We start from the raw sequence: 23,937 nt of genomic DNA, 5'->3' as shown, positions 1-23,937 counted from the left end.
ACTTAAACAAAATCAATACTTTTAAGTCAAGACTTTTTAGGTCAATCTTCTCATTTAAAGTATGCTACTAAAGAAAACACAACTAATTTCATGATCATCTCAACACCTTCAAATTTTAGGATAACCTCAAGGATTAATAGGTGTTGATTTTATAGTCATGAACTATAAATCATAAGTTAACACTTCTACTACTTTACTATCCAAAACTTCATAACACTTTAAGTTTATGAAGTCAAGACTTTAATAAATCATATTTTATCTCAAACCATTACTTTAACTTGGAAATCAAAGAATAACATATGCTAAACAACCTTTTACACATAATACATTTTAAAAATGAAATTTTTTCAACAAAAACTCATAAACATTTTGAACTTTCAAGAATAGACATAAACATTTCTTAAATACAATAAAGGTTTCTTTGATGTTCAAATCATCACCTTTAAATACATTCAAATACTAACAATAATTTCCAATATTTCTAAAGCAAATAAACTCATCTAACATTGTTCAAAGATATAGTTTTCCATCTATGATCAAGGAAGAAATTTTAAGTTTTACATAAGTCAAAAACTACACAAAGGTTTATATGATTTCATTATCATCCCCTTTAGTCATGACTTACAAAATATTTAAATAAAACAAACATAAACTCAACTTCATGAATAACATACTAAGAGATCATGATTTTCGCATGGTGTATGTGGAGAAAAATGGAGAAGAGAAAAAGAGAAAGAATACCTTAACTTTCTTTAGGAGAATTAGTGTGAGGATGATGTGAGGTATTTATAGGAGAGCCTCACCCTATCTCAAATCTGAAAATTAATGAGAGGCAATCTAGATTTAGGCTAGCTTAGGTGATGTATCTAATGGTGGTGCAGTGAGGAGATTTGGCGAGTGATTTAGGGGATTATGGAAGCTTTGACTTTGCTTGTTTGACAAGTCATTGACCCATGATGTGATTAATACTCCGACTTGATTGATGCGACGTAATTTCACAATTGAAGTCGTGTCCGAGTATTACCGGGTAACTTCGTATGGACAAAATTGGTATCTATTTTGACTAGAAATAATATTTCGAAGCCAATGTGAAATCATAATTCAATTTCGAGTTGCATAACTCAAAAACTGGACGAAAACTCGATAAAACGACCCGAAATCGTCTCGGAAACTTTTATTATCCAAAAATCTTGAAAAAATAGGGAAAACAAGAATATTATAATACAAGACTAAAACTCAACTGAGGTTTAGCCTAAAACATTACTGATTAATTTCTATAATTAATTCATTGACAATTAATTACTTAATTAAACATGCTCGAAAAAACACGGTATTACAGAACACAAGGTAGATGGCTTGGAGCAGAAAACAAATAGAGCCTTGGCACACAATGCATACTTGCCAACACTATTTGAAACATTGTTTGGAGCACAGTCTAGGCTTATTTTATGAGTTATGGTTGTGATTAAGTGTTTGTTTGTTATCATACTTTTCTTAACAACAATTAATTGAAGTCTAGAAGTTAGTTGAGTGGTGCTTTATAAACCAAGTCTTGTATATCAAACTTGTATATAAGCATGTTATGCCCTTGGAATAAGATGAGAGGTTATTCATAAAGAATTCATACTTGTAATACCTAACGTGGTTGGATTTTCTCAATTACTTGATCTTGTTATTGTTGATCTTGTTTATATTTTTTATCTTGTTGATCTTGTTGTTGTTGTTGTTGTTGATCTTGTTGTTGTTGTTGTTGTCATTGTTGTTGTTGATCTTGTTGTTGTTGATGTTGTTGTTGTTGATCTTGTTGTTGTTGTTGGAGATATCGGAGTTGGAGAGAGTTTTGGTTTTCTTTCTCTCCTAAATGGTGCCTTGAATTTAGAACCTAAGGAGGGTTTTGATGATGAAGGTGGTTTTTATGAGGATCTAGATTCAGACCCTTGTTGTGATTTTTCTCTTCCAGCTTTTAATCAATGCTTTCTCTTACTGGCTTAATGTTATTGATTTTTTTTATAACTCTAACATAGTTTGCTTCTTCTTACTTTTACTCTCTTCTTGTTCTTATACTTCTTGATCTTTCTGCCACTACCATAATTCTAATACTTGTTCTTGCTTCTCCCAATGTTGTTCAATGTTGTTGTTGATGGTGTTTGGTGAAGAACACATGATTCTTGAATAATGTCTTCCTTCGATACCAAGAAAAATAATAATTAATTGTAGAGAATAAACCATTGTGATGGTTCTTCGGTTTTTTTCCTAGAAAGCTTGATATTGCTGAAGTTCTCAGTGATAATAAACCATTGTGCCTGATCAAAGCATCTGGTGTTGGTTCTCTGCCACGGAATTGCCCAAAGACCTCTTATGGTGCCTTGCCACCTTCAAGAGCAAGAATGGTCTCCTTGAACTTGTTTCATGTTTCTTGAACAACCTTGTTGTTATCGAGTCCAACATCCTCAAAATGCAGAGAAAGCTTCAGCATAGACTTGACTCAATAATTGTAGAAAATGTGCAGTGGTGTCCAAAGCCTTCAAGATGAAGGCTCTGATACCATATCGCGAAAATATTGCGAAATCGTAAAATGAATATTATGGATATTTCTCATTAAGATCAATGCATGAAATGTCTTATTTATAGTACATGAATATGTAACAAACTTACCTAACTAACTAACTAATAAACACATGTTGTAAAACAATTTCAGCATGTGTTAAATGTGTAAAACGTGTCATTTTCTAACTAGTTAATCGATTAGCTATAATGTTAATCGATTAACACTTACTCAGTTAATCGATTAACTACATAGTTAATTGATTAATTGTTATTGTTGTTGTCTTCTTTTTGCTTGGTAGTTTTTTTTTCCAATACAGACATTCAATGTAAATCATGCCTAACAATTTATACCTCTAAAGTGTAACTACCAACTTAATCCTGCCAATAATTAATTAGGTAATAATTTATTATGAGAAAGAATCTTAATACTATGATTAATTATGTAAAATATACATGTTCAACAATTAAACATGTCAAATAATTTATGATGAGAAGGAATCCTACTACATGTGGTTATTATACCCTTGGGAGTTGTAATCGTTTTGAATAAAAATGCGAGAAAATAAAGAGGTATATAAGCAAAACATGTTCGAGTGATAAATATATAATTTGAAAGGCTTATAATGTTATGTGGATATTATACATGCGTGTCAAGAATTACTTCATTACCATAAAAATAAAGTGAGAAAAGAGATTAAAGATTATTCTGATTAATATAAGGTTGACATACTGAGATTAGAAATGTCAAAACGGGCTACCCAGATTCATAATATTATTTCAATCACTATAACAATGTATAATTAAAACATTAGAATATTGGTTCAATCATTGTAACCTCCTTTAATATTTATATATTATATATTTAATCTACAATTGTTTAATCTAATATAAAAATATACTCGCAATTGATTTCAATATGTAGTGTCATTTAATTTTGTAATGTTATTAATTATTGAAAAATTTACCAATAAAGTGTTGGTCTATTTTATTACTATATTATAACCACTATATTTCCTATTTTTAAATATCATTGCTTTGTATATCTGTTATTTTTATATATTCCTAATAAAAAATTCTTATATTTTCTAGTGAATATATCTACCATTGTTATCCTATAATTAAATAATAATATAATAATAGCTATAATTAAATAATGTAATAATAATAAGTAAACATCCCCCAATTTCCCATCCGTTAAAATAATTCAAGAAATAAGATTATTTAAGGATGGATTTATCATTGTCATATAATGACTAATAAATTATGCTAGTAACTAATATATATTCAAAAGTTGTTATAATGGTTGATTATACCATTTCTTCTTTAGTTATAACTCATTAGTTTCATATAAGGACTAATAAATTATTCTAGTATCACTTATAAAGAGTAAATCGTGATATGATGGAATCATACGTTGTATTTGATATGTATAATTCTATGCAATATAAATCACATCACTTAGTTATCACAATCAACATTTATTAGTTATAATTTTTCAAATTTATCTCCATAACGAGGATTGCCTAAAATTTGAAAATCATAAACAATTTAAACAAAATATAAATGAAAAATAAAGAAATTATTCTTGTCCACATATGAGAATGCCAAAAATCTAGAACACTTTTAAATTGAAAATGAAAGTTGACAAACCCATAATAAAAATAGAGATATAATACACCGAGATAGTAATGACAACCTCTAATCACTGTTTTCGATAAGGTGAGTTTTTTATTCTCAGTTTTTGTTTTCTAAAAATTCTACCAATATATCACCAAAAACACATATTTTTCAACTCTATTTGATGTTATCTTATTATCCTTCTAACGATGATGATATATTTCTTTGTTTCAACATGTTAGCATGAAATTTTACCAAATGCTGAAACAAAGAACTTGACCAAGCTATATTTCATGTGAGAAAAATAAACATATTAGGGGAAAAATTATATGATGAATAAATTGTTATATAAGGTAAAAAACAATTATCATGCAAAAATTTACATGATGAAAAAATTATATCTATCAAAAAGAAGAAAAAAATTGAAATAATATAAAAATAAAATCATATAATGACTAATATAACGGTAATAAATTATATCTCACGTGTTATATTATGTAAAGATGGATTCATTAGTGTCATATAATGACTAGTAATTATGCTAGTAACTAACATATGTTCAAAAGCTGATATAATGACTGATTATAATATTTCTTCATCTGTTATAAATCATACTTATATTATTTAAGGATGTAATCATCGATGTCATATAAGGACTAACAAATTATCATAGTATCACTTATAAAGAGTAAATGGTGATAAAGTGAAATCATATGTTATATTTGAAATGTGTAATTCTATGAAATATAAATCAAACCCTTTATTTATCACAATCAACATTTATTAGTTATAATACTGAAAATTTATTTCAACAATGAGAATTGCCTAAAATTTGGAAATCATAAATTATTTAAACAAAATATAAATCCAAATAAATAAATAAATTTCTTTTACATATATGAGAATGTCAAAAATCCAGAACACTTTTAAATTGAAAATTGAATAACGACAAACACATAATAAAAATAAAGACATTATTATTCAATAACTGCAACCTCTAATCATTGTATTCAAGAAGATGAATTTTCTCTTCTACAAATGCTGAAATAAAGAACATGACCAATCCATATTTCATGTGAGAAAAATAAACACATATTGAAAAAATTTAACATAAGCCATGTGAGAAAAATGAAGTTATTGGTATAAAAGGCAAAAAAATTATCATACAAAAATTTATATAATGAATAAATTATATCTATCAACAAAGACAAAATTAAAAGAGTATAAAATCATACCTCTGAGTTGGTTTGAAAGTTGAAGATTCTAAATTTGTTGAACAAAATTTGAGTGAGAAATAGTGTGTAGTTTTGATTAGAGAGAATGTGAATGGAAAGCAAAAAAAACAACTATCGTGCAAAAAGTTATATGATGAAGAAATTATATCTATGAACAAATAAAAATTTGAAAGATGTAAAAATAAAATCATAATTGTGAGTTAGTTTAAGAATTGAAGATGATAGATTTGTTGAACAAAATTAATAAAAATGAGAAATAATATAAATTATACCTATCAACAAAGAAAAAAGAGAGTATAAAATCATACCTAAGAGTGAGTTTGAGAGTTGAAGATGATTGATTTGTTGAACAAAATTTAAAAAAGTGAGAAATATTGCATGGTTTGATTAGAGATAATGTGAAGAAGTGGAGAATGTTTGATTAAAAGTATTAAAACAAAGGATAATAAGCTTATATGATATTTTGGGATTGTTATTTTATTTGACAATAATAATCTCTTTTTGCATATCTATCAACAAAGAAAAACCTAAAAGAGTATGAAAATAAAATCATACATATGAGTTGGTTTGAGAGTTGAAGATGGTAGATTTGTTGAACAAAATTTGAAAAAGTGAGAAATAATATAAGTTATATCTATGAAAAAATAAAAAATTAAAAGAGTATATAATCATATATATGAGTTGGTTTGAGAGTTGAAGATGCCAAATTTGTTAAACAAAATTTGAGAAAGTGAGAATTAGTACGTAGTTTGATTAGAGAGAATGTGAATATAAGACAAAAAAACAACTATCATATAAAAAAATTATATGATGAAGAAATTATATTATCAACAAAGAAAAAATTGAAAGATATAAAAATAAAATCATAATCATGAGTTAGTTTAAGAGTTGAAGATAATAGATTTGTTGAACAAAGTTAATAAAAATGAGAAATAGTATAAACTATACCTATCAACAAAGGAAAAAATTAAAAGAATATAAAATCATACATACGAGTGAGTTTGAGAATTGAAGATGATAGATTTGTTGAACAAAATTTGAAAAAATGAGAAATAATGTGTAGTTTGATTAGAGAGAATGTGAAGTGGGTCCATCTTAGTAATTCTAGCAGTCCTTCAAATTGACAAAAATAACATTTTCTTTATACACTTGTTACAAATGTAGAGTATCTAATTTTGTATTTTCAATAGTCATTTATTTTCTTATGTAGATAATAGATAGTAGATATATATAAAGGCAAAACATGATGTAACTTCCATCATAGTGTAATTTTCACTTCACGTTTTGCTCTTAATATTATTTAATTTTTATAAAAAAACCATATAATCCTAAGTAACCGTCACCAACACATTAATTAATCACATATCTCACCTTAAACTGAACATTATCATAAACACAAAAAACTTATAATATAAAGTAAATCGGATACAACAAATATATTCTAATTATAAAAAATGAAATATATAAAAAATGAATATGTAGTATATGTAATATTGACTGGTAGGCACGACGTGCCTGTACACACTAGTATAGATGGTAGATATATATATAAAATCATGTTAATTAATATATGTGATTGTTTTGTTATTAATAAATGATGTGAGGTTATAGAGTTAAGTAGTAATGTTATATTGTTAATGATCATATGTATGATGTAATGTTATATTAATTGAAGAGTTCTTAGTAAATAAATTTTTCGTCCTAATGTTCAGGGGCGAATGTTTCAAAGGGCAGATGGGGGCAAGTGCCCCCTGATTTTTTCTAAAATATTTTATTAAAATGTTTTTAAGGGAATATATTTATTATCTCACAAAATGTATTATTCTATGTGTCATTTATTATGGTTAACCAGAAAAATAGTTAATTATTAAACTTTTAATTATAAAAAATGACACATCAAGTGACACATTTTTTTTTGGAATAACATATGTAATTCCTTTGCCTACACATAAATGATATATGTATGGGGATACTGGTTGGAACTCACATATTTATTCAATTTGTAGCTTGATAAATAAACATAGTACAACTTGTATGGTCATTCTAAAAATTATATATGATGGACCAAATTCTTTTATACATATTGATGATGTTGCTTATAATAATATGACTTCATTTGAGTTCGTAATGATTTTATACTTTATAAAGAAATTATGTATGTACTCATTATATATTATAAAGGTGCTTATAAGTTATTTAATATGATAATATGTATTTTTTGTCCAAAAAAGTTATCTATAAATTTCAATGAGCAACAAAAGATTACACTACGTCAGAATTGATATTTAACAACGTCGATTCAACAATGCTTATGTGTTGAATGTTGTTAAATGTAAGGCGGAAAAAAATTAACATCGCTTATCGAAGAGAACAATGTTAAATGTGTTATCTTTAATAGCACTTATTGAAGCAAATATTGTTAAAGATCATACTTCTCATTACTCATATGTTATTTTATAATATTGGAATCTATTAAGATTGAATCTAGTTGAAGTCGTTTGTGATTTAACAAATCTATTGTAAATATGGCGGAGTTGGACATGCTTATCATGTGTTTGATATAATGTTTGAGAGATATATTGTCTTATTTAGAAAGTAGACATTTAACCGTGTTTGCTTCAGTGAGCGTTGTTAAATGTCTACTTTCTACGGCGCTATAAAAAACACTGTTGACTATAACTTTATGTACTACTGCGCTCACATAGAAAGCGCCAAAAAGAGCTGTTAAATAACAAATTTAAGCACGATTGTTTTGCTATTCTGGCGTACTGTTAGTTTAAAATGTTAATTTCAACATTTTTTCTTGGAGTCATTAGTCATTCAAGTTTGAAAATTTCTAAACCATATGACTTTATTCATATCCCGTTTTAGCAAGTTGTCCGTCTTATTTTTGCTATTATAGTTCAACTATTATATATATATTTTTCAGTAATGAAGACAATCAAATAAAATTACAGAATAAGATAGAAGATGAATTTCTTGCAGACAATATAATGATTTATATGGATAAAAAACTAAATTTCCTCTACTCCAGTTATGTATGCTTCTTTATGTTTTTCGTTACTAAATTAATTTTACTTGTTAATAGTAATTAAATATTGTTGCCTCTCCTGAAGGTCAGATCAAGATCCATCACTGCTAAGGTTGAAGTTGTTTATTATGTTTGTTTGAGTAAAATGAGTTGTGTATAATAAATTTATGTTGTCTTTTAAAATTTTAAATTATGTTTTATGATTTTTTTCCTTTTTGATGGTCTAAATAACATATTAGATTGTAGCAAACAAAACGCAATTGCATAAATTATTCACAATTATTTTTAGTAATTTGGAATTTGTGGGTACCCATAGCTCCGCTAGGTACCCAAGGACCCACGGATAGCATACCCAATGTGTATCAGAATGAGTCTGGATCCAAAAATGAAGCAATGAGGCGGTCAAGATTATGATGCATCTTGACCCACTACTATCCCTACTTTGGGTATTTATTATGCATTTTTGCACTATGTTGAATGAAGTTGCATAGGTTATGTTGCAATCTTCTTTATCTGGTAAACTTAATGACATTGGTGATTTTTTGAAACCTAGGGCAGATTAGAATTAAGTTGCATAGAAAGATTTTTTATTTAAATTTTTTTATTGATGAGTGATGATAGGAGTAGGACTCCTCATGTTACATCTATTATTACTATTTCATGGACTCATGTCACACCTGTTACTGTTTCATGTGCCACATTCAAATTGATTATACTTTGATGAATGTTTATTATGATTGACTAGAAAATAAAATATTCTTCTTACAATGTTAATATTGATCATATTGAAGAAATTGTCATATGGGTGGGTTTGGAACCATTTAAAGTATGTTGGTCAATTCCAAACAAATTTTATTTGTTGAACATATTTGCACTTTTTCCGGGCCATGCTTATGTTTAACATTCATATTTTTTGTGTTATTAAATACTTCATGGGTTAGTTCGTTATATCCTTTTGGAAATAAAATACATATCATTTATTAGTATTTGAACAATCTTAAAACAAAGATTACTAACATCTTTTCATCTTCCTCATTTATTGTTATTGTAAAACAACATCTTCACCCTCTAATGGCACGATGCTACTCCCACATATCTTGTCAATTTATTACTATTTTAATACTAAAAATAATAATATAGAGATAATGATAATGGCAAAGAAATGGAAATGGCATTCCAGACCAAGACATGGAATTGAATTGAAAGAATGTATAATCTCTTCATTGTCATTAAATTATGGATAATCTTTTTTTTGTATTATCGATAGTATGTTTTTAGAATTAATCATGAATAATCTAATACTAATATACTAACTAAATTATGTCTTCTCCTCAATTGTCATGACAGTTAAAACTTACAACCATCAATTACTTTTTCTTGAGAAAACTAAAATCAATGAAAGGAATGTGGTTATTGAAAATAGTTAAGTTTTTTAAAATAAAAAAAATGACATGTTGTTTTTAAGTTATTTGGTAGTGGCATGAGGTATTAGGGGTGGACATCTGATGTCACATAAAAGTATGTCACTCAGTATGTGACATTTGCTATCCTATAAAGATGTTATTGGGTATTAGAGGTTGAAGATGTTGTCAGGTATAACAATAAAAGAGGAAAATGAAAAGAGAGAGATTAACAATATTATATTTTTTAAATTGTTAAAATAACAAAAAAATGATGTATAATTTGAAATTGTAGGGCTAAATATGTTTGTGGAGACATGGCTTGAGAGAGTGTGTTAGGATTAAGTTACCATGGTTACCTACTAATTTATGGGTGACATTTTAGTTTCCACAAAAATGTACTACTTCATATCTTATTCAAAAATATTTAATTATTAAAATTTTAACTTAAATCTATTTTTTCAATTAATCACAAATATAGAGTAACATACTTTATGATTGCAACCCTAATTTACCCATTCAAAGCAATAATTGTCATGCCTTTGAGCAATTTATTGGAAATCTAAAGTTAAGCCTCCTCAATTTTTGAATAAGATTTTGTTAAAAAATATGTTGAATGAAGAATTTGATAAAATAAGTTTAATATTATATTAAATTTTAAGAGTGTAATATTTATAAATTATTAGCGTAAAAATTTATACAGTATCAGTAGTGAAATGCAAGTTGGACATCAAACCGGAAGATGTCTCGTATTAGGTTTAATCGGTTTAAACGGTTAAATAGTCTAGTCAGACCGAATGATTTCTTATATAATTTATCATTCTTATATATAAATACAATTTTTTATATAATTAATATATGTGTAATTTATGTTGAAATAAGATATTGTTTCAACTTTTTTAGGACATGTATAAAATAAAACATTAGATTAGTGTATTATTTTTTTTAATTTTAAGTGAACCATCCGGTTCACTTCCCAGGTTATTCCAATTAAACTAGGTTTAACGCGGTTGGATCGGATTTTTCCGCTTCAAAGCGGTTGGATCGGATTTTTCCGCTTCAAAGCGGTTCAACTTTCATTCGGTTAAAACTACAAATCATAGCCGTTTTCAAGTCCGGTCAGCGGTCAAATTGGTCGAATCGTCTGATCCAATCATCACAATACTATATATTATTATCAGTATGAAGAATCAATAACAATTAAATATAAATGATAAATAATAAAATCACATTGCATGAAACTCATTTATCACCAGAACACACATTTTGTAACGATTAGTTTTAAAAAAATAGTTTTTAAGTTCTGATAAAAAGATAACCATTTTTACTTGATTGGAAGTTTATATGATTTCAACCAATTATATCTAGCTTTTCAACTTCTTAACATAAATAAGTTGTTTTTCTACTCTGTATAATCTTAACTTTTTTGTATAAATATTGTGTCATTTGTTTTCAAAATAGAAACCATTACAACATAAACTGCATCCCTTGGAGTTCTATCAACACGAACTGCAAGACAATCCAGTTTCTCACATATCATTGAATTTTCAACAACAAAAGAAGTTTCTTTTTGTTTGTTATTCATTCAAGTACTAGCTATGTTGTTTGTTTCTTCATCCTTTTCCTTCATGCACTCTTCCTATGATTTTCTCCTTAAACCCATTTTCCTTCATGCTTTATCTGCTTCCTTCCATCTACTGTTACTATTTGTAGTTTTAGTGTCATGTGTTTGGAACAAATTCACAATTGGAGCAAGACATGACTCCAAAGAAAAATCGAATGACACCCTTTTGAAAAAGTCCTTTTTTTATTCTCTGGGTGCTTCTGCTTTAAATCTTTTTCTATGTCTCTTTAACTTCTTCTATTGGTATAGAAGTGGTTGGTCAGAAGAAAAGTCTGTGACCCTTTTGGATTTAGCACTCAAAACAGTTGCTTGGGGTGTTGTTTGTGTTTGCATGCATAAACAATATTTCTTCTTATGTTCTGGTAAAAGAAGGTTCTCATCTTTCTTCAGAATATGGTTTGTTCTCTATCTCTTTATTTCATGTTATTGCTTTGTAGTGGACATTGTTTTTCTCTATGGAAAACATATTGTGCTACCAGTTCAGTACTTGGTTTCTGATGCAGTATCCACCTGTGTGGGGTTTTTCTTCTGTTATGTTGGTTACTTTCTAAAAAATGAGAGTGAAGATAGTAGTATTCTTCAAGAACCTCTTTTGAATGGTGATACATCTGTTAGCAATGGCTTAGGGTCAAAAGAGGCCAAAGGGGATGACACTGTTACCCCTTTCTCAAATGCTGGAATTTTCAGCATTCTTACATTCTCTTGGGTAGGTCCTCTTATTGCTCTTGGAAATAAGAAGACCTTAGACCTTGAGGATGTTCCTCAACTTGACAGTAGAAATAGTATAATTGGAGCTTTTCCGACATTTAGAGATGATCTAGAAGCAGATTGTGGTGCAGTCAACAATGTGAGCACACTTAAGCTGGCTAAGTCATTAGTACTCTCAGCATGGAAAGAGATTATTTTCACAGGTTTTCTTGCAATGTTGAACACATTGGCGTCTTATGTTGGTCCTTATCTTATTGATTCTTTTGTGCAATACCTTGCTGGAAAAAGGCGTTCTGAAAACCAAGGTTATATGTTGGTTTCTGCATTCTTTTTTGCTAAGCTTATAGAGTGCCTGGCCCAACGACATGAGGCCTTTAGGCTGCAGCAAGTTGGTATTCGAATCCGAGCGCTACTCGTCACAATGATTTATAATAAATCCTTGAGCCTTTCATGCCAATCAAGGAAGGACCATACTTCTGGAGAAATAATCAATTTCATGTCTGTGGATGCTGAAACAGTTGGTGGCTTCAGTTGGTCCATCCATAATTTGTGGATGGTACCTGTGCAAATTATACTGGCCTTGTTGATTTTGTATAAAAACCTTGGCCTTGCTTCAATTGCTGCTTTTGTTGCAACTATCCTTATAATGTTATTAAACTTTCCCTTGGGGTCATTTCAAAAGAAGTTTCAAAGTAAGTTGATGGAGTCAAAAGATACGAGAATGAAGGCAACATCCGAGGTTTTAAGGAACATGAGGATCCTCAAGCTACAGGGTTGGGAAATGAAGTTTCTGTTTAAGATAACTGAGTTCAGGAAAACTGAGCAAGGCTGGTTAAAAAAATATCTTCTTACTTCAGCCATCAGTGCATTTGTGTTTTGGTGTACCCCTATGTTTGTCTCTGCGGTTTCTTTCGGTACTTGTATTCTTATAGGGATCCCTCTTGAATCAGGGAAGATTTTGTCTGCACTTGCAACATTCAGGATTCTTCAAGACTCCATTTATGGTATTCCGGATACTATTTCAGCAATTGCTCAAACTAAGGTTTCTCTTGATAGGATTTCATCATTTCTTCGTCTACAGGACCAGCAGTTGGATGCTGTAGAGAGGCTTCCACATGGTAGTTCTAATACCGCAATTGAAATAGTAGACGGGAATTTCTCTTGGGATTTATCTTCTCCTACTATAGCACTGGAAAACATAAATCTCAAAGTTTCAAAGGGCATGAATGTTGCTGTTTGTGGCACTGTTGGATCAGGCAAATCTACTTTACTTTCTTGCTTGCTAGGCGAAATACCGAAGATATCCGGCATCTTAAAAATGAGTGGATCAAAGGCATATGTTGCTCAATCACCATGGATACAAAGTGGCAAGATAGAGGACAATATATTGTTTGGTAAGGAGATGGATAGGGATTGGTATGCGAAGGTACTTGAAGCCTGTTCCTTGAAGAAGGATCTTGAGATTTTGCCATTTGGTGATCAAACAATAATCGGTGAGCGTGGAATAAATATGAGTGGTGGACAGAAGCAAAGAATACAAATTGCACGCGCGCTTTACCAGGATGCTGATATATATCTATTTGATGATCCTTTTAGTGCAGTGGATGCTCATACAGGCTCTCACCTCTTTAAGGTATTCAGTTTCATTATGGGCAACATAAACTAGTTATTATACTTTTAGCTAGTGCTACTTATTTTTGTACTCTTTTGAAATGCAATTCTTGCAATGGCTTGGCACTTATATATAATTGTTTTATCTGTATATGGTAGGAATGCTTGATGGGCCTCTTGAGTTCAAAGACTGTGGTTTATGTCACTCATCAAGTGGAGTTCTTACCTTCTGCCGACCTTATATTGGTGATTAATACTTTTCTCAGAAATTTGTAGTCATTGATTTGAAGAGAGTTTTTATTTTATTTTTATGTTTGTTTCTTTAAATTAACTTCTTCTTCATATCATCATGCCTTGTTAGGTAATGAAAGATGGGAATATCACTGAATGTGGGAAGTATTCTAATCTGATGAACAGTGGTTCTAATTTTATGGAACTTGTTGGTGCACATCAACAAGCTTTGTCTGCACTAAATTCACAAGATGAAGAGACAGTATCTAATGAAATAAGTACCTTGGATCAAGATGCAAATGTCTCCGGTGATCTCGATGTTAAAGAAAAAGATTCACAGACTGATAAAACAGATGACAAAAGTGAGCCAGTAGGACAACTTGTGCAAGAAGAAGAAAGAGAGAAAGGAAAAGTTGGGTTTTCAGTCTATTGGAGTTATATTACAATGGCATTTGGAGGAGCTCTTATACCAGTTATATTGTTGGCTCAGATTCTCCTTCAAGTTCTTCAAATTGGAAGTAACTATTGGATGGCTTGGGCAACTCCTATCTCATCAGATGTTGAGCCACCTGTTGGAGAAATAACCCTTATAGCAGTTTATGTTGGTTTGTCTTTTGCAAGTTCTTTATGCATCCTTGCTAGACTGATTTTTCTTATCATAGTTGGTTTTGAGACTGCCACTATACTCTTCAATAAGATGCATCACTGCATTTTCCGCGCAGCAATGTCCTTTTTTGATTCCACTCCAAGTGGACGAATCCTTAATAGAGTATGTGATAACCCATTTTTTCTATTCTGATTTTGTGAAAGTTCATTTTTGTCTCTTAAATAACTTTATCCTTTAGATTTAACACTTTTCTTCTCCATGTATGAACTATCTTGCAGGCTTCTACTGACCAAAGTGCAGTAGATACAGAGATCCCTTATCAATTTAATGGACTTTCCTTATCGTTGATCCAGCTTTTTGGAACTATAGCAGTGATGTCTCAGGTTGCATGGCAAGTTTTCATTGTTTTTATACCCGTGATAGCAATCAGCATCTGTTATCAGGTATTGTTTGGATCATGCTGCTTTTGATAATAGGCTTGCACATGCTTCTTGCATTGTCTACATCCTTGTTTTGCAAAGCTTATCCCTGCACTGATTATGTACTAATTGATTTTGAAAAAATTATTACTCCGTTATATAAGTTCGCCCCACCTAGTAGGATTACGGCTTGGTTATTATATCACTCGATTATATGATCTGATATGGTGTTAGCTAACGTGTTATGAATTTATGATTATGCAGCAACATTATATACCATCGGCACGAGAACTATCACGTTTACTTGGAGTAACCAAAGCCCCAATCATTCAACACTTTGCTGAAACAATTTCGGGTATATCAACCATTAGAAGCTTTGATCAGCAGTCAAGATTTCGACAATCAAATATGAAACTGAACGATGCATATTCTCGGCCATGGTTCAATATTGCTGGTGCTATGGAATGGTTGTGCTTCCGCTTAGATATGTTGTCTTCTATGACATTTGCCTTTTCCTTGATAGTCTTGATATCTATTCCACAGGGAGTCATAGATCCAGGTACATAATTCAAACTTTGGAATTTGTTGCCTATCGAAACTAACCCAGCTTTTGTGATTGAGAATTGAATGTAACTGTTTGTCTATTATCTATTCTTATTTTTGCAGCCATGGCTGGTTTAGCTGTTACCTATGGACTTAAATTAAACATGATACAAGCTTGGGTGATATGGAACATTTGCAACTTGGAGAACAAAATTATATCAGTAGAAAGAATGCTGCAATATGCTTGCATTCCTAGTGAACCTTCCCTTATTGTTGAAGAAAATCGACCAGATCCTTCTTGGCCCTACTATGGCGGGGTTGATATTCATGACTTGCAGGTAACTATTAGTGTTTTGTTTGATGCCATACAAGCTTTTCAATTATGAGACTAGTGCAAGGTTTTCTTTCCCTGACTGGTTAGAAGTTAGCTTCTGAACAGAATAATTATGCTTGGGATACAAGCTATTCTATAGCTTATTTTCGCAATATGTCTGTTCTACATATGTAACAATTTGTTTCGGATGATTAAGATTCGTTACGCGCCCCATCTTCCACTCGTGCTGCGTGGCCTCACTTGCACATTTCCTGGAGGACTGAGAACTGGCATTGTTGGGAGAACAGGAAGTGGTAAATCAACTCTCATACAAGCACTTTTCCGAATTGTTGAACCTACTGCTGGACGAGTTATGATTGATGGCATCAACATCTCTTCAATTGGACTTCATGATTTGAGGTCTAAACTAAGTATTATTCCTCAAGATCCAACCATGTTTGAAGGAACAGTTAGAAACAATCTAGACCCACTGGAAGAGTACTCCGACGCCCAAATTTGGGAGGTAGGTCGGGTTTGTTTGTTAAACTTATGCACACACTCATGCACTACTTTCTGTCGAAAATACTAAGCTTGTAATTGTTTTTCGAAATAGTAATCCCTTTCTCTTATTGACATTCTCTACAATAGGCCTTAGATAAGTGTCAACTTGGAGATGAAGTTAGAAACAAAGAAGGAAAACTAGACTCTCCAGGTTTGTCTTATATTTTCGTCGAACATAACTACAGTTTGTATCTATTTATCAACTTAAACTACATTGTTAAATATCAAAATGTATGACACAGTTAGTGAGAATGGTGAAAACTGGAGCATGGGTCAGAGACAACTAGTGTGCCTTGGTAGAGTACTGCTTAAGAAAAGCAAGGTTTTGGTGCTTGATGAAGCCACTGCATCAGTTGATACAGCTACAGATAATTTGATTCAACAAACTCTTAAGCAACATTTCACTAACTCTACAGTCATTACAATTGCACATAGAATAACTTCTGTTATTGACAGTAATATGGTGTTGCTTCTTAATCAAGGTAGGATATTTTTCATAAAACTTTGTTCATATTTTTGTACCTTGATATGCCATTTTTCTGATATAATTGGACATTGGTGCAGGACTTATAGAGGAGTATGATACTCCTACAACATTGCTAGAGGATAAGTCTTCATCTTTTGCTCAACTTGTTGCAGAATATACCATGAGATCTAGCTCCCAAAATTGAGAAATATGTTGATCACTGGTTGAAACCATACCAAATTCTCTAGCTTATCTTGCAAGTTTCATACCGAATTCCCCGTACTACAATGTACCACATAAAATTAATGAAAAAAATGAAGAATCACCGAGAATTTTTTTTGTTAGTATATCATCTACTATTTTATTTTTCAATAGTAGTTGTTTAACCCTACTTCTTTTTGAACAGGTTAAAAATTTATTTTATATATTTAAGTTAATAAATCAATATTTAATTAAATACTTTATCAATAAATGATTTTCTTCCTTATTTCAAATAACAAATATAAGCTTAAATATGTTTTGCCTCCATATCTATGTCTATCTTTTGGCAAATCTTTACTGAATAATGAACCATTGTATTTTATAAAATTAATTCATTATTTATCTAATATGTAATAGATACAGGAATACATATAAAAAGAACCAAGAGTTGGGAATGACTCTCATTTTTTTATGGAGTAGAAATTTCTCCCCTTTGCTTTGCAAATTGCAACGCAACAATAAATTAAAATTAATAATATTAATAGATTGTTAAGTATATTTAAAAAAATTAATATAGCATTTAATTTGAAGTTTATGTCCCACAAGTTACATTAAGGTGACTTTTGGGAACTCAATAATAATCTATAAACATAAATATAAATGAGAGGTGGAACTATTTTGACCTAAGGTAAATTTTAGTATAATTGTCTTAAATCTGGTTAAACTTGAATAATATGGAAGATGAACCATGCGATTCACTTTAAATAAAAAAATAGAAAATTACTCAATTAATATTATGAAACTCGAGCTGAAAATTAAATCGAAAGAAGTTACATATTAGATTTAATTAGTTTAAATGGTTAAATTGTCTTATTACATGGAACAATTTCATATATAAATGTATAAATACAAAATTTATATAATTAATAATTACATATAATGTTAAAGTTCCATATGTCCAACTGTTTTTTATTGAAGTAAAATAAATTATTAGAGCGTGTTTTATTTCTTTTATAATTTTTAGTAAACCGTCCGATTTACTTTCCATATTTAATATTGTTCGATTAGAATTTCCTCTATTTAAAGCAATTCAATTCCTCATTGGTAAATCAAAGTCGTTTTCAAGCTCGGTAAGTAATCGGACCATCCTATTGGTCCACACAACATCAACTCTAATATTTTGTTTTGTCCGGTCCAAAAAAAGATGGAGAAAAATTATTTCAATATAATTACAAATAATTATTAATTATATAAAATTTTATATTTAAATATAATAAAGGCAAATTTCAAATTGCAAAAATGAAAGGACAAATACTTTTTATACATAAACATTATTAATAACACGAGAGCAAAATACTTTTAAAGGAAAACCATGTGTGAAACGTAATCTGTCATTATTGTAAGATAGAAATTTCATTAAATATTAAACTTAGAATTGGAAACCGTCATTTTTGGATGGGATGTGGTCCTTCATAGGCCATAACCCACTATTTATTCGTTCATGTCTGTCCAAATTTTAAATACATCACAATAGAGTGAAATTCATATGTATTAATCGTGTTCTTTAAAAGCAAGAAGAGAAGTGTGAATATCTCTTGCATATTAGAATATTAGAGGAGCTCCCCATTAAAATACTATAATTTTAGAGAAAAATATGTATAATATTATAATAGTTTTTTACATTGTTATTGCATCACTCATCATTCATATTTTATTATCACTGACTTTAAAATATATAAATGTTTAATAAATAATATATTGACTATCTATAGATTTTTATACGGACAATCCATATAAATTAGACTCATATTTTACTAGCAATGACATTCATTACTCATATAGTAACTTTTATAAACTTAACCCACATTTTACCCACCAATTCTAAGGAAATTTAATTGTTTGAAATAGTTTAGATTTATACCATTATATTTCCCTAAAATAGTTAAAATATAAAGTAAATTTTAAAAAATTATTTTTAGAATAAGTGAACTCCACTCATTTTTACTATATCAAAGAATCTAAACATTCAATGCATATTAATATAATGAGAATGACATATGACCTAGAATTCTCTATTTAAAAGCAATTTGACTGCAAAAGAATTTTCTTAAGATATGCATATGAGGAAGAATGAGACATGATCCAAGAATTTCATGTATCCATAAAAGAGGTCAACATCAATTATGTTACAAATAAAATAAAAAATCAACCCTATTTATTGGTTTAATGCCATATTTTATTACATGACAACTAAAATAAATTGAGATTTGATTCTAATAGCAAGATTTATTCCTCATAATCAATTATTTGAGAAGAGTAATCCAACTATATTTAAACTATATCTAAGATAAAGAGAGAAACAATGTGAAATTTACTTATAAAAATTTTAACCATTGAATTTTCCAAAAAAATTGATGGTTAGAATGATGAATAAGTTAAAAAGAATTACTCTTTAAGTAAGTGGATCCCTCCCATTTTTTTATATTCCCTCTCATTTAATTTTAGCACCTCTTTTAGCTATAAATACAAGACAAGAGTGCAGAGATCTCCCACAACACAATACACATGATAGGTTTTCAATCACCGACCTCCTCTTATCTACTAAGTGCCAAGTCGTTTAGGTTTTGTTTGGGAGTTAGGAGGAAAAGGGAAGTAGAGGAATTAAAGGCTTAGGAATAGGGAGGAAGGGAATGAAAAAGGAAGGAAATCTTCTCTCTTGTTTGAGAGTAATATAAAATTTAGACGAATGAGGGTAAACTAATGATAATGTAAAAATATTTTTTTATTTTCCCTTAAAATATAATTAACAATGAGAAATGAACAATAATATATAATTATATATTATTACTAAACATATTTAGCTATTTTAATATTTTATCTCCAAAAACCTCAAATTGGGGGAACTTTGAAAATGGACACATGAAAGGTTTTGGAAGATTTGAGAAACCCTCTAAAACCTTCCAATCTCCTTGATCCAACTCTCAAACAAGGCCTTAGTTTATACGAGTAGCTGAATAATGTGTAACTTGGTACCTTCAATATTATGATATATTGTGTAGCTTTCATGGGTGTCTTTAATCAAGGGTAGTAGCTTTATTTCTACAATATTGCAAAACCGATAAAGTATACAAACATAAGGTACATAAGTGAATACTTTTTAAAAGAGTAATCCAAATATAGCATTATTTATTAAAAATGTAAAATTTGAATTTTTAAATATTTCATATTTAATAATCACCTTTCATGCATTTTTTTTTTTGCACTTTTGAATTCTTAATCAATGCCCTATGATATGAGCATCGGACAAAGCTAGTGCTAGTATGAAAATATATAAGTTAATATACTAGTTAATGTAAGTATGAAAAATATGCAATAAGATAATATATATGTAGATAATAAAATAATATACATTGGTATATATGTGTATCTATAATTATTTGAATTTAAATTGCTATTGCAATCTAGGTGCATGTTGCATGTTGCATGTTGCATGTTGCATGTTGCATGTATAGAGTAGTAGACATGGCATTGTAGAGTTCTCACTTATCTTCCAACTTTCAGATTATTTTTTTAGAATAAAATCAAGAAAGTTTAAGAGAACATGTGTACTGGAAACTACGCTATATATATAAAGTATGAGAATGATTATATACTGTTCAGTATAATTGATCATGTGATTATGAATATTTCCAACAACAAAAGTATGAACATACAAGTAATAAAATATGCAAATATATATATATATATATATATAGTGAAACATTACTCCTACCTAGAACATCCCCAACATAAATATAATATATCTAGATAAATTATTATATACAATAACTATATTCAATTTTTTTAATACAAATATTGATTAGTTGTGAAATATTTAGTAACTGTTTTTAATCTGAAAGTGCTTGTCAATTGTCAATCACATATTTTACAAGTTTATTTTTTTTATAATTTAAAGTTATGTATATATTTAGATAGTACCTGAAACTAATTTAAACAAAAAACATTATTATACAACAATGACCAACAAATATTAGTATCTGGAAATAAAGGTATCGGAATAACTTCATTTATTTACATTTAAAAAAAAAAAGTAACAGACACTGTTGATGTGAATAAAGCCTCATCAAATAGACTATAATAAATACTCTTTCCCAGAAACAGATACATCGCCTTTATGTATTTGACTAAATCTAATTAAATCAACTTAATTTGTAAACTATAATAACAGCTGAGAAAGAAAGTGGGCCAAATTATAAAAAATAAAAATATCGAAATAATATAGTGATGTTCTTTTATACTAAAGAAGAAACGTGTACCAGGAAATAAAGAAGAATAGAGTAGTTGAATGTGTACAATGACTAATTGTATTCATAGAAGAATAAAACGCCCCCACACGTCATTATCCATTATTTTGTGCCCTTTTACCTCCATTAGTTACAAATCCTTTAACCATTCCTTTAACTCTCAGAAATAATTGTTTATCTTCTATGGTAAACAAAAAAGAAACAAGTAGGCAAAAGGTACTTTAGAAAGACACCAAGTAAGAAGTACATCAAAATCAACATAAAAATTAAAAGGGAGATACTTTTATCCTTTAAATATTATTTTTTGATATTATCATAATTTACTCAACTTTTTAGGTAAAAAACTAATCTTTTTCTATGTATGTTTTTCTCAATAAGTATCATTCAGAAGAATTAAACTCTTGAATTATTTTAGGAATCTAATAAGATCTTACACTATTAAATTAACATATTATTGATTATTCTTTGAATATAAAGATATGATACTTTTATTCCTAGGTAAAAAAATAATTACTTTCTCTCCTGATATTATTTTATATAATGGTTATAATAACCATTGGTCTAATACTTATATATCCACCGTCTAGTGTGGGGTTAAAATTGTATTTCCATGGGACCCACAACATTCCCATTTATGCACATATTTTTGTAATGATATGAGTTCTGAGTATGTGTACTTTGATATTTATTTACATACATCTCCATTCTTATTCTTTTGCAAAACTAAAGGATGAAAATATTCTTTTTTCTTCTTCCTAGAAGGCTTCAAAGCTCTCACAATCACACATGCCATAAGCCACTCCATTAATAGTAGGTGACAGTGTAACATTATCATATTACCATTGTTGATAATGAGATCCATAAAAGCATAATATCCCAAGAGAGAAATCCATCATATTCCTTTCACACTCAAATATCAAACAAACTGCAAATAGGTAACAAGAGATGGTATCAATTTTTTATAAGCAAATTCAATAATAGAAGAGATAGATTGTTGCTTACATGAGATCATACCAACCTAGCAATACAATGAGATAATAAAATTTGGGTAGTGTAAGGTAATATATATGTGTTCTTTATGTGCAAGGAACATTATGCAAATGGGTGAAAAGAGATACCAATAGCTTGTCCTTTATAATGTAAGTGTCATGTATGAAGTGTGTGAATATCTTGCTTGGGGTAGACAAAATTCACAAGTGTTATGGTCTATATGATTTTTTTTTTAAAAATGAATGAATAAGATTGTGAATAATTTGTGTAATTTAATTTATGTTTAAAGCATTTTCACTCAATATTCTTAAGATATGCATATGAGCAAGAATAACACTTAATCCAAGAATTTCATGTTTCCATAAAAGAGGTTAGCATTACAAATAAAATAAAAAATCAAACTTATTTATCCCATTAATAACATATTTTATCTCATGACAACAACAAAAAAAAGTTGGACTCTAATTCTAATGTTATGTTATGATTTTATCTCACCCACTATTAGAGAAGTAATGTAACATATATTTAAAGCATGTGTAAGATAATGAAAGAAATAATGTGAAATTTACTTCAAAAAAGTTGTTACCAACCCATTTTTTACATTTCCTCTCATTTAATTTTACCTCCTCCTCTAGCTATAAATACAAGCACAATAGTGCAAAGACCTCCCACAGCCACAACACAACATACACAAGATGGGTTTTATACACATTTTCAACATAATCATTTGTCTGAATTTGGTTTCTGCTGTCCTTAGTAGTGAGCCAATAACTCCTCCTTCAGGGAAGGAATCTTGGAACACTAATATTCCAAGGCCAATAATTGCTACATCTCATGATACATTATCCACCAATGATCCTAGTATTGTTACATCTCACCCACCTCTACATTCTCCATTCCATGATTCCTTGGTTGGGGTTATAGAAGGGGGACCTCCACCTAGACGTCCTCCAACTCCTCAACCTGCTACACCTCGCCGACCTCCTCCACCTCGTCTTGTCCACTAATGAGATTAAGGGCTTGTTTGAGAGTTGGTGAATGGTGGGCAATGGAGGGAAGAGAAAGGTTTCAGAATCATGAAATATACTTGTAAAGTGACTCTTAAACATTTTTTCTCTCTTCATTTTCCTCTAAAATCTAACTCGTAAACAAGCTCTAATAGATCTCTACCACCTACAACTACACTAGTGCCAAGTTCCTTAGACTTATGAGTAGCTATATCAAGAATAATGTGTAACTTGGAATATAATGTTATATTTTTATTTCAATGTTGTCACCTTTATCCAATATGAGTAGCTATCTCAAGAATAATGTGTAACTTGGAATCTTCAATTTAAAGTTAATGTATTTGTTATTTTTCACAGTTTAATAATGTTTGTATGTAGTCTACTATCATCTCTTATTAATATGGTTTGGAAAGTGCATGTCTTTAGGGTAAAAAATAACCCAGCTATGATCTAATTTATAGGTAACTAATTATAATGGAAGAAAAATTTAATATCTACACATCAAGTTTGGAAAGTGCATGT

General features: G+C 29.5%; 1 long non-coding RNA gene and 1 pseudogene across 1 annotated transcript; one reads left to right on the top strand and one right to left on the bottom strand.

The window, feature by feature from the left end:
• On the top strand, positions 11,330-17,237 carry LOC109343098 (annotated as a pseudogene).
• LOC109343097 lies at positions 23,098-23,803 on the bottom strand. Its single transcript, XR_002107163.1, has 2 exons — positions 23,579-23,803; positions 23,098-23,398 (listed from the first exon to the last, which is right to left on the bottom strand). It is a non-coding gene; the product is annotated as an uncharacterized LOC109343097 (long non-coding RNA).

This window comes from Lupinus angustifolius, chromosome LG03, assembly GCF_001865875.1.
Source record: "Lupinus angustifolius cultivar Tanjil chromosome LG03, LupAngTanjil_v1.0, whole genome shotgun sequence".
Taxonomy (NCBI): Eukaryota; Viridiplantae; Streptophyta; class Magnoliopsida; order Fabales; family Fabaceae; genus Lupinus; species Lupinus angustifolius.
The sequence above is the reverse complement of the archived record's forward strand: the minus strand, read 5'-3'. Positions and strand labels throughout refer to the sequence as shown.